Source organism: Balearica regulorum, chromosome 11 (genome assembly GCF_011004875.1).
Source record: "Balearica regulorum gibbericeps isolate bBalReg1 chromosome 11, bBalReg1.pri, whole genome shotgun sequence".
Taxonomy (NCBI): domain Eukaryota; kingdom Metazoa; phylum Chordata; class Aves; order Gruiformes; family Gruidae; genus Balearica; species Balearica regulorum.
This window is the reverse complement of record NC_046194.1, coordinates 23111546-23123390: the sequence shown is the minus strand read 5'-3', so window position 1 is coordinate 23123390 and position 11845 is coordinate 23111546.

Sequence of the window (11845 nt, the reverse complement as noted above, 5' to 3'; positions counted from 1 at the left end):
GTCCAGATGCCAGCCTGGCACACGAGCCCCCATTGCACTAGGAGCAGGGAGGGGTTTTTAAGACCATCCTGCTCGGCTAAAAGAAAAATTCAGGAATAAAGCAGGAAAGAAGGAGTTAGCGTGGGATTTCTGGCTTTGCTCAGGCAGTCCCTGAGCTCGCAGAAAGCTGCTCTGTAGCGCGGCAGTCCCAGGCACCGGCTCCCAGACAGACCATTCCCCTGGATTATTTCCCTCGAGTCTCATGGCTGGCGTAGACACTGAGGAATCAAAGGTTTTATTTTAGGCGGAGGGTATGTCTAGCCTTCTGAAGGCTGGGGAGGAAAAGAACACCCAAACAAATATGTTGAAAAAGCCAGCCGTTGCTGGCATGCGTTTCCCTGCCCGCATCTGCAAACAGGATGAAGCAGCTGTAAGAGTGATGCAAACAACCAATTAATCTCAATTGCTGCAAACTCATAATCCTAATGAATTATTTTCAAAAATACAGGGGCCTTTTTAACAGTTTTCATGCTAAGAGAAATTAGGAAATTGCATGTACAAATAAGCTAATAAGGAAAAGGGAAATACAAGTGTGGAAATACAGTGTGCCTTGCATTAATTTTTCCACCCAATTCCAAACGCAGCAATAATTTGATCATTTTAACATTCAGGCTGAAGGAATCAAAACCATACACAATTTGGAGTGTCTGATTGCCATTCCCTGGCAGAGATTAGCAATCTGCCACAGTTTGATTTTCTCTTCCTTCCCAAAACAGGGAACAGAAAGCCGGTTTTGCCGCAGGGCTAGCGGAGAATTTAAGCCATTTAATTTTCTGCTGTGGGGACTTGTAGTCATCATTTGATGTCGAATCTTATTTTTGGTGCTTAAACAGCCTGCGTTCCCAGAATACCCAACCATTTCAATGCTTAATGGACGGCTCCTGCCATTGCCCCTGAAAAAGAGGTGGCAAGCAGGACTTCTCAGGAAGGACTCGCTCCGGACCATTAGAAGACTAGATATGCATGGGCAGCGCTGCTCCAAAAATGAACAGAGGGTCCCAATCCTTCTCCTCGCTCCTACCGTGGAGTTTCTTCAGCCTCCTTGCTGCACGTGATAAAAAAAGAAAATCCCCTTTGCCTTGCACCAGCAGCAGCGTGGGATATTCCCGCTCGGCACACGGCTGCCGCCCGGTACTGGGAGGGATGGCTGGGAGGATGGGGAATGGCTTGGTACGGGCAAACTGGGAATCTTCCCAGTTTCGAGGCTGAGACGACGGTGACAGATTAACGTGAGGCAAATGCAAGAAAGGAGGAGCTGCCTTGTCCTTGTCCTTATTCTGACTCCTGGTGTTTAATGTCTGGAGGCAGTTGACTCGTGTCGAAGGACAAGCGGCAATGCTGGTGCACGCTGGACGCTGTTTTCTGCGCTCTCCTTTTCTCGGAAAACCCCACAGGGAGCTCCGCACACACCGAAGGGGAAATCTTCAACCTCCCTGCCCTTCCCCAGCTCTCCCCCTGCCCTCGCCCCCAGCTTTCCTGCCTCGACTTCTGGCTGATCCTTTTTCTGCCTTTCTGAAACAGAGACCTTGGGCAGGAGGGGACCGGGTGTCAGTGGGGGCTACACTGACCCCACGGGGGTCACCCCACTTTCCTTGTCGGGTGGAAACCTCAGCTGCTCTCCCCTTCCACGCTGCCCAGCAGTTTGCAATGGTGATGTGTTGCAAAGCAGATGGAGACCGGTGATTTGTCAAAAGCTTTGCAAAAGTCAAGTGTCTAGACTTTTCGGTATGGATTTTCCTTTTCGGTTCCTTCTCTGATCTCTCCAAGGAGATTAGGATGGGCTGGATGGGCATGGTTTGCTTCTGGTTAAAATCTCCTGGCTTCCTTTTGTCAAGCATTTCGCTTTGTGCTGTCCCATCAGCCGGTGCATGGAAAGTCCCTGCTCCCTGGGACCAAAATTATCCCAGCTGCAGCAGAATATCTGCCTCACACCTTCTTCTTATCGAGTCAGACAGCAGTGAGCTGAGCAGCCCTCTGACAGCACCTTTGATGCTAGGAAAGGTGGCCCCATGCTGCCATGTGCTCGGATGTGGCTTTCATCAAGAGCAGCAACTGCTTTCTGAAAACAAACGAGATGGGCATGAGGTCAAGGTCATCTCCCTCCTACCTGTGTCTCACATCTGATCTGCTTTTCTTGCCACTTCTTAAACTCAATGACAGATGAGGAAATATGGCGCAGTGATCTGCTCCAAAACGTAGTATCTCCTCATTCTCAGTGTTACAGGCACCGGTCATGGAGACATCATCATTTGTCCATGGTTACTGCTACAGCTGTGTCCAGCCCTCCACAGAATGGTCCCATTTTTAGGCTGGTACCAATGGTGTAAAGCTGGAATAAGCCATGCAGCATGTGCCCAGGTCAGACAGGCTGGATTTCCCGTGCCAAGTAGCAGCTCTGCTGAAGCTCACCTTTTTGCTGGGCTCTGGCTGGGGGTATGGCCTGTTGCCTTGGGATGTTGCCAACACAGGCAGACTCTTGCCTTGACCTCCCGATGGGACTTTCCAGAGTCCTTACATAGCTTCCCAGTGAGTCTCATGTCCCCATCAGCTCCGCTGCTTCAGTTTTCCAAAGTTCTTCAGCAACAGGGCTTCTCTCTCTCATGCACTTTGCCCTCGCTCTTGCACCAGTGTTGCTCAGCAGTTTGGGAACCTAGTAGGAATATCAAGAATTTCACCCACCCCAGGTCAAACCCCAGCTGGCTTGTCCCATCCTCCTCCTTCCCAGGGAAAGCAGTTGGAAGCATGCTGTGCTACAACATCTTCCATGTTACGATGAAGGATGAGAGCTGACCTATGATGTAGAGGAAAGACGAGAGCTGAACAATTTACGTGATGACTTCCCTTTTTCTTTTCCTTTCTTCTCCCCAGCACCAAACCATAAGCATTTCAAGAGATTGACATCCTTAATTCTTCAATCAGTCTTTTGCAGTTGCAGATGATCGGCAGTGTAACACTGCTCCTGCCTCCGATCAGTGCTGGAGAGCATTGCGAGTGTGCCCCAGGCCACGTCTGACCGAGGCTCTGCAAGGTGCCGGATGTCAACGGTAAAGCACCGAACACAGATATTTTCAAAGCTTCTGTCAAAACACATACGTGGGGTAGGAGGAATTAAAATTGCAGAGGCAGCTGCAGAGCTGGACTTTCTTAGCTTTGCAGTGCCCTGCTTCGTAAACACAGTAGCTGTCTTGCTTCTCTATAGATTTGGAAGTGAGAGGCAGGAGATGGGAGGAACAAATGAGCTACAGGGTCCCCTGCAAGAGAACGACGCTTCAGCACCCTTGGCTCCCGTCGCTTAGCCGGGAGGGACCTGCCCTGCAACGCTGGAGGGTGAGCGTCGAATCGTAACACACCCCGGACCTCCCACGTGAATTTGGACAAGATTTTTTTCATTGCTTCCTTGTGCCATGAAGCTGCGAGCTGATGGGGATGGTGCATGCGTGTGTGTGCGTGCGTGCGCAGTTTTCAGGTATGTGGACAAGACCTGGCACGTGGTGGTCTCCGTGGCTTGCTTTCCACCTGCCTGCTGGCCTTCCCTCCTGACCTGCCGGACTGCGGTGGCTTCGGTGACCACATCGTACAGACAGCCATGTGGGTGTCTATCCATCTTCTTCGTAAGACAATGCTATTTAAACATTAAAAAAAAGTATGATTAATAAAACATCATGCCTTGTTTTCCCTCGCTGTTTTCACCTCCTGTGCTCTTTTCTCACATTTTTGCTGGGCTGATGGTTTTCTTACATGCCCTAGATAACTCATCGAGTTTCATCTTCACTGCTCTTTCCACTCGCCTGCTCTTCCATTTTTTATGAAGACTCTTTCTTGCTCTGCTAACATGCTCTTAATCTCACTGGTAAATCAAGGTGGCTGTTTGTCTTTAGCTCCTTATTTGCTTTCCTGAACACGAAGATAAATCTAGGCACTGTGCCGGAGCTAGTTCAACAACAAAGCTGATTTCTTCCCTCTTCATTCCCATTCGCAGCCGTGCCCAGCTGGCAATAAGCTGCGTTTGGGATCTAGGAATGTCCCCTCTCCATTTTCTGGGGTGAAACTGGTAAAACAAATAGAGAGACTGAGAAATTACATCTCCCAGGCTCTACTGCAGAAAGCTCTGAGACATAATGTTACTCCAAGAGCCCAAACTGGGGTCAGTGCAAAGGCTCCCGTTATCTTCATCTGATGTTCTCAGATTTACAAACTCTGTAACTTTTCCACGTCTTCCTGCTGATCTCTCCAGACACTGAGTTAGGACCAGGATTGCCCTGTCGTCTTTCCCACAGAGGAATTACATGTGGGGTTAAAGAAAAAAAAAAAAAATTAAAAAAAAATCACCAAACCAGCATTTTTAGCTGGGTTCAGAGCAGTTTCATACGTCTGGAAAGGATATAGCAACATAATCAAGATTTATGAAAGACAGAAAATATTTTAGGAGAGGCCATTTGTTCTGTTCTATATCCCATAAAATCTCCAGAAGTTATTTGTCGGTTGATGTGGCAGCAACACTCAGCACCGCAGCTTGGGAACAAAAGGCCACTCTGCGAACAAAGAGGCAAAGCATTAAAAGACACAAAACAACATCTTTTTAGGCCACGTATAATTGCCCTGGGGAACTCGCTGCCTCAGGATTCAAGTCAAACAAATGGCTCCGCAGTTTACAAATACCGATCTGAGTCTACCTAAAGATAACCCAGGAGGTGTGTGAAGCGGTGGCCACCATCCAGGCACGGACAGCGTCTCCTCCGGAAGGTCACATCGATGCACACGCTGGTCTAGTACAGGAAAATAGAGTACCGCGGTGGAAGTACAGCATCCAGCGTTTGCTGCCGATGGAGAAAATAAATCAGGCCAAGCGAGGCACCGGTTTGTGATGGGGAGGAGCGGGGAGGTGTTTTGCCCCGTGTTCTTTAATGGCAAATTCCCATGGGATGAGTTTTGATTCCTCCAGGTTTCTTGCTGTGCAAGCAGAAAGGCAACGCGCGCGGGGATGCGGGGAAGCTGCAGAATTTGGGACCTTCCATCTAGAGGCAACGTGGCTAATCCCCTGCTCTGCCCGCAGGATTAGCCCTGGGCACATCCAGGATGCTGGGGGGGCTCTTCCCCCCCCAGAGCAGTGCCGGGGTGCTCCGAGCTGGTCTCTTGCTCTGTTTCCCATCTCATGGAGAGCAGAGGCACAGGAGGGCTGACGGACTTGTCCGGGGCAGTGTGGGGAACTTATTTTTGCTCTGTGATTCATAGACCAGCCCATTTGGCATCTCCACCGCTATCCCTCACCTCTCTGGGCAAGGTCCTGATGCCGAGGGCCCTTCACCTTTCTGTGTGAGCAGACCTCGGCGGGTTCTTAGGTGGACCCTCAAGTCACTGGTGGGTGAAAGAGCTGCACATCCTCATCCTCCCTCGGAGCGTGTGTTTTTAGGGGACGCTTGGAGAGAGCCGGCCACAGCGGAGATCCCACTAGAGGGTGCTGCCCAACTCTGCTGGGAAACACCAAAGGCTCTGCCTTGCTCCCGGGCCTCCAAACATCCCTGCTAGCTCTTGGTGCCTTATTTCCCTTGCAAGCCCTCGCTGCCTTCCCTTTCCTCCTGATTTATCTCCAGCACAGTGAGCGCTGTATCAGTGCTGTAGACTGTCACTGGCAGCAGGACAAATAAGCCCGTCTTTAGTTTAAGGAGCCACTTTCTCTTTTCTTTTTGTTTTTTTTCCCCCTCGAGTAAACACAAACAATAAAGCGAGTGAGTCCACATGAGGAGTGGAGATTACAGGATGACCATGTGCTCGTCTCACTTTGCATCCAGCAAATTTCTTCCCCATCCCAGTGACATACAGCAGGACCAAATAGCATTTACCCATCTCTGGACCATCTTAGAAGACAGCCTCATCGGTCCTAAGTGTCTCCCGTGACCTGCAAGACCTACATGGATGTCCTCAGGGGAGCTGGGGGGGACTCTGCCTTGTGTCTACCTTCCACCCAACCCACAGCACTTTTCTTCTCTTCCCTGAGGCAGCACCGGACACCTTTCGTGGCAGATGATGCCCTGAACGGGTTCCTGGGTGCACGGCCGGCCAGAGTCCAGGGTTGCACGCACCCTCCGTCCCTCAAAAGGCAGAAACCTCAGCTCTGAAGGACTCTCAAAATACCCAGCCCTTTAGCCTGTCTCCAGCAGTGACCAGGGCTACTTGCCCAAAAAAAAGGCAAAAAACCAGGGCAAGTGTGTAGTGATTTCCCTGTCCACCCAAAGAAAATCCCTGGTGGGCTCCAGTTTAAGGATTTCCTCAGCAACCAACAGCCTCTTCTTGTGTCACAGCTGTGATGGATCCTTCTGCCATGAACTCATGTTGCTCTCTGAAACCAAATGCTTTTTCAGCCTTCACGCTACCCTCTAGCAAGGGTCCTGCAGTCTGAAGACACACTTCCAATGTTTAACTTGTTTTGTTTGGCTTGAAGCTGCCACCTGCCAGGTTTCCTCCAGAGACAGAGCTTCCATCCTTGTCCTTGCTCCGGATGTGCAGGGGCTGATGCAAATACTCCAGCGGTGACCCAGGGTGTTTCCCAGTTAAGCAATCACTCACTCTGCACAGCGGCTGCACTAAAAGATAACATCTACCTTAAAACTATTTAACGGGAAAATGAGTTTCATTGCTTACCATTTGCATGAAATATTCAACATTTCGTCCACAGAGGTTTTCTTCTGCTCATTAAGCCGGCGTTAAGCTTTGACATAAGCTGGTTTGCCGTTTGCTGACAGTAGGTCTGTGCAATGCCAGAGGGCAATAAACTGCCACTCTGCAGCGGGATGGCCCCTCTGTCCTTGCTTTCTAAATCCAGTTGCTGCCATCGGCATTGCTGTGGGTCGGATGCAATGCCAAGCCTTTACTGGCAGCAAGGGATGAGCTTGATGAGAAGAGGTAACAAAGGGTAAAGGGTGAGGGAAGGAGGAGAGTCCTGTGGTTCAGGTGGTGGCCCCGGTCCGTTTTCTGAGTTGGCTGGGAGTTTTCCAAGAAAATGGAAATACTGAGTCATGGATACCAAAACTTTTTTGTTGGAGCAGCGGTTTTGAGCGACATCTCTGACATCTCCCTGGAGAAGCTGTCTTGGGCTCAAAGTGGAAGAACCGCGCAAGAGCAGGACCTGCCGCCCTCGCGCAGCTGGTCCCTTAGCAGTTCGGATGTGACAAAGACTCACATACCTGTAGAAGAGCCTGGCCCAGGTCCTTACTAGGCTCGGTTCACATCAAGGATGGAAACATGCAGGCTGGGGAAAAACTCCAAAACATCTCGGCTTCTGCTCAGTGCCAAACTTCAACATTTCTGAATTTTTGGTTATGGCCTTTGCAAGACATTTCCTTCCTTGTCATTGCCACTCCTGGTGTGACCGTGGGGAAATCGCCCACCTGCCTGTGACCTGGGTCCTCATTCGTAGCACGAGGACGGTGATCCTGATGGTCCGTTTCGGTGGTAGCCACTCCGTAGCAGAGATTGATGTTTGCGAGGGAGGTGAGCACCGCTTTGAGACGGGGGAGAGGACACAAGAATGGGGACAGAGCAAGGGTACGGCCGGAGTTAGACCACTAGCAAAATGGTGATGGAGGGTAAAGCCGTACGTTACAGCCAGATGTGTTGCAGGGTAATTACAGTGAGCTTCTTTAAATTCCTGCCTCCGATTTTATGTCCATCCAGCATTTTTTCATGCTTCCTTAGCCACAGTTTTGTGGCCTTAACAGCTGTTGTGCTTTTGGCCCAGCGCCTGATGCATTCCTCTGGAGGGGAACGCGATCAAGCGTGTTTCTCCTCAAACTCCCTTAAATATTGTGAGTGTCATCTTGCTTCCGCCTGAATGACACTTCTGATGCTCAGAAGGAGGGAAGTAATAAGAAAAAGACAGAACATTCTTTCCAATCAGAGCTGTGGAGTGGGCATGTTGCAGATGCAGGAGAGGTGCTGGTAGCTTTGGTGTCCACCTCCTGAGTCCTCCCTCACCTCTCCTGCAGACTGCCTGTGGGGTCTTTGAGAAGTTGCTTGGTCTGTAAATGGTCCCCTCGCTTTCTTGTTTGCAAGGGCAAAAGAGGTCGCTGACCTGTGTTTGGAAAACTCTTTGGCATTTTCTGGATGGAAAATGTTAAACACCGCCATTATTTTTCCAGCACTGCTAGTGTGCAGGTTGCCTAGCATTGCCATGGCATCATTTCTGGCAATAATTTAAGCTAAACACATGGCAGGGCTGGCAGCGGAGCATTTCAAGCAGGTAATGTGAGGGCAAAGTCTGAGTCACCTGTTTCAGCGGTGGCATGACCATTGCTGTCACTCTGCTCTCTATGGAAACACAATGGCAAGTAGTCAGGAGATGCCAGGGAACAAATGCTTTCGTGCTTTCAGTGCATCGCTTTGGCTTTTTATCAGCGCTTGTTAAATCCACTTGTAAAACAGCTCTTAAGTGGCATTTTACTAAGGGGGGTAAGCTAACCTTTGGATGGGAAAAGGGTGACTTAAAACAGAGGTTGCGCTTGGGTGAGGTGAGACTTTATGTTCTTTACCATCTCCCGTACGCAGGCTTGCAGAGAGGATCTGCGCTGTGGAACACAAGGCACCTGGATTCATCCACTGAAGCATGCTATGAGGTGGAATTTCAAGGTGGAAACCAGCTTTGGGACAGAGCTGTGAGCCTCGCGTCCCCCTTTGCTCTCTGCTTGTGCTCAGGGTGGGAGGGCAGGAGAGCAACCACAGCTCCTCCATGGTTCAGCTCCACAGGGGAGGGAAGCTGATGTTTTGGCCCCTCTTCAGAGCTTTGTCAGTGCTGAACTGCACATCTGGAGGATTCACAGGGGACAGCACATCTGGGTCTGTCAGCAGAGCCTGCGTGCATGGGCTGGTGGATGAAAGATCTGCCATCAGTGGGGACGCAGGAGTGTCCCGTGGGTGAGTCCTGCTGTCTCGGACACCCATCTCAATTAGATAGAGCGGCCATCAGGTTAAAAAAGGCAAGAAACCCCATCTCACTCCTTGGGATGTTTCAGTATAGGATGGTCACTCCAGAGGTGATAAACACACCCAAAGAGGATGGTAAATGAACCGTCCCCATCATGCCCAGACCCCGTCCTCTGCCCACCCCACATCCCAAAACCACAAGTTGCCTAAAGGCAAAACGCGGAAAACAGCAATACAGTTACCGTCTACGCTGGCTCTGATGCCTGGAGAGCACAGAGCAGGGCTCAACCGCTTCTGAGGCCACCTTGGCGTGTGTTTAGCCAAGCTCTGTCGGTCATTATTTATTTCCGCATAACCACAACACCAGTGCAACTGTACTGTGATGGACTGCGTTGTCAAAGTTGCATTAAGTTTATTCTTTTCCTTGACCTTTAGGGCATTATATAAATAGGCTACGACTGCGGTAGCCCGTGCTACGCTGTGCTGCAAGCAGCACCACGTCTTTTAACGCTGAAAATTAACACAACAGCCTATAGGAGGAACCATTATCCAGGGGCTGAAGCACAGGAGTGGAAGGGCTGGGAGATTTGGGGTTTTCTTCTGTCTTTGGCTGTGTGGTACTGGGAGAATAATTTTAAAAGGGTGATAAAGAAGAAAACAAAACAAACAAAAAAAACCAACCCCCAACCAGATCCCCACCTAACGTACCTTGGCCTGCAATTCAGTGTTTAGTGTGTGTCTTTTTGTGTGTGTCTGTGTGTGTGTCCCACCTGGATTTCATAGCAGTTGGAGCTTTGTACGATACATGCAGAGATGAGATAAAACTTTGATCCAACATGAGTTAAAAACTGGGAAGTTATAAGAGTGATATAAGTTATATCACTCTTTTCCCCTATGTTTTCATAGTTCCAGCACAGCGAGATGGTGATAAGTATAATGAATACTAATAAATATCTATTAGTTCAGCACATTTAGCTAGCTATTAAGATTTCTTTTTCTGATAGATTGTACAGATAATCAGATTAATTAGATTAAATGGTATCTAGGAGAGGAAGAGAGAGAGAGATTTGCCACATAGGCTAAACTGGGGATGTAAGAACTGAGTTTTACTGTCAGCTGGGAACCACACAGGAACTGGCCCAGGAGAAAACAGGAGGGAGTGAAGTTGCAAGGCGTCCCCTCAAGAAAACAATTCCTCTCCCCACTTTCAAAGCCTCCGACAGGAGATGGGGGGGAGCTAGGCAGGCTCGGATCAGACATCTGAAAGCCAGGCTTAACTTGGAAGAAGGTGGAGGGCAATCAGCCAGAGACAGATTTTCTGCTTAAAAGCAACTCCTTGAGAGAGTCCCCGTTCCTCACAATTGATCGGCAGCAGATAAACACGCTTGGAAACGTCGAGCGCACGTAAAATGCCATTTTGTCACTCAGGGCAGGCTCTGAACGCACAGGCTTCTCCTGGCACCGGGTTTTGAGCTACTCGAGTGCAGCACCGCACGGCGTTCACTGTCACCGTCGTATCATTCCTTTCCCCTGGCAGCTTTTAAAGGCTAAATTGACTGTTCAGAAAGCTCCCCTGCTTCCCCCGGCAGGTTCCACAGCTCTGTCCCCATGCCATGCTGCAGTCCCTTGAAGGGTGCTTGGGAGTCCTGCGCGGCAGCCTCCGCGTCCCCAGCGGGACTCTGGTCTTCAAAACCAGCTTCACGGGAAGATCTTTCCCCAACTGGAGTCAGAGCTGAGAAGTTGAGCTGGAAAAGTCAGTGCTGTGCTGCGAACACCCTTTTAAGCACAAGGAAATCTCTCTTCCGAGTCTTTCTCTCGCTGCTGAGTGTTGGCACTGCTGGTGTACTCAAAGTCACGAGGCACGCAGGGCGCGTCGCCAGAAAAATAGTCCAACAAGTTTCCTTGGCATAGTGCTTGAATAAGACCGTGCTTTCCAAAACTGATCCTTGGCTCCCACGGTTGGCAAAGTCACATTGATGCTCTTGTGCCTCGGTCTCTCCATCTGCAAAATGGGGGGCAGTAAATCCCCCCTGCATTGCCAAGGGGGCTGGAATTGAGTCCGCTGATGTTTCTAACCCACCTTGAGATCTTGCTCGTGCTAGCCCATGGCTGGTAGCTTGCTTTGGATCTCAGTCCTCACTTGTCTTTGACCTGCTGTGGCAGTGGTGAATCAGGCAAGGCTCTCCCCCTCTCTGTGTTTCAGGCTACTTGTGAAGGGGCAGAAGGGACAAGACCTGTCTGAGCTAAAGGATGATGGCGACGTGAGAAGAAGTGGAAAGAACAAGCCACGCACCCATTCAGGCTGGAGATGAGAAGGGTCTCGGCATGATCTCTTTTAGTGAGAGTTGAGGTGGTAAAAATCCTGGCCCCTTTCTAGGTGGAATTTGATACATTCCGGAGACGGTTTGCACGATGAAGCTGGTGTGATAGCACAGGTTGGGACTAGATGACCTTGGAGGACTCTTCTAGCCTACACTCCTGGCAGACTTACAACACTGCATTGCTGTTGGCGTGTGAGAGACTGTGTTTCTGGCAGAGAGAGACCAAAGCTACGGAGTTTGATGCTATAGCCCAGTTTCCAAGGGGCTGTAGCACGGAGACAAAGAGTTTTTTCAGGCGCTCCCATGCATATCACAGAAACAGCTCGGTCCTCCCTTCTCCTGAGTCAGAAGCGTTGAGGTTCCTTTGCCCCTCAGGCTGACAGCAAGCTTTCTGGTCTGCTGAAAATGCTCCTCTTGTCCTTTTGTGATTTGCAGGGTGTCCTCACATCATGTTGAGCATATTGGATTTTTTTCTCATCTGCAGCACTAATACAGTACTAGAAACTTGTCTGAGCTGGGAGACGTGGAAACGTCCGAGGTCAAAAGCCCTCCCATTTGCAGTAGAGTGT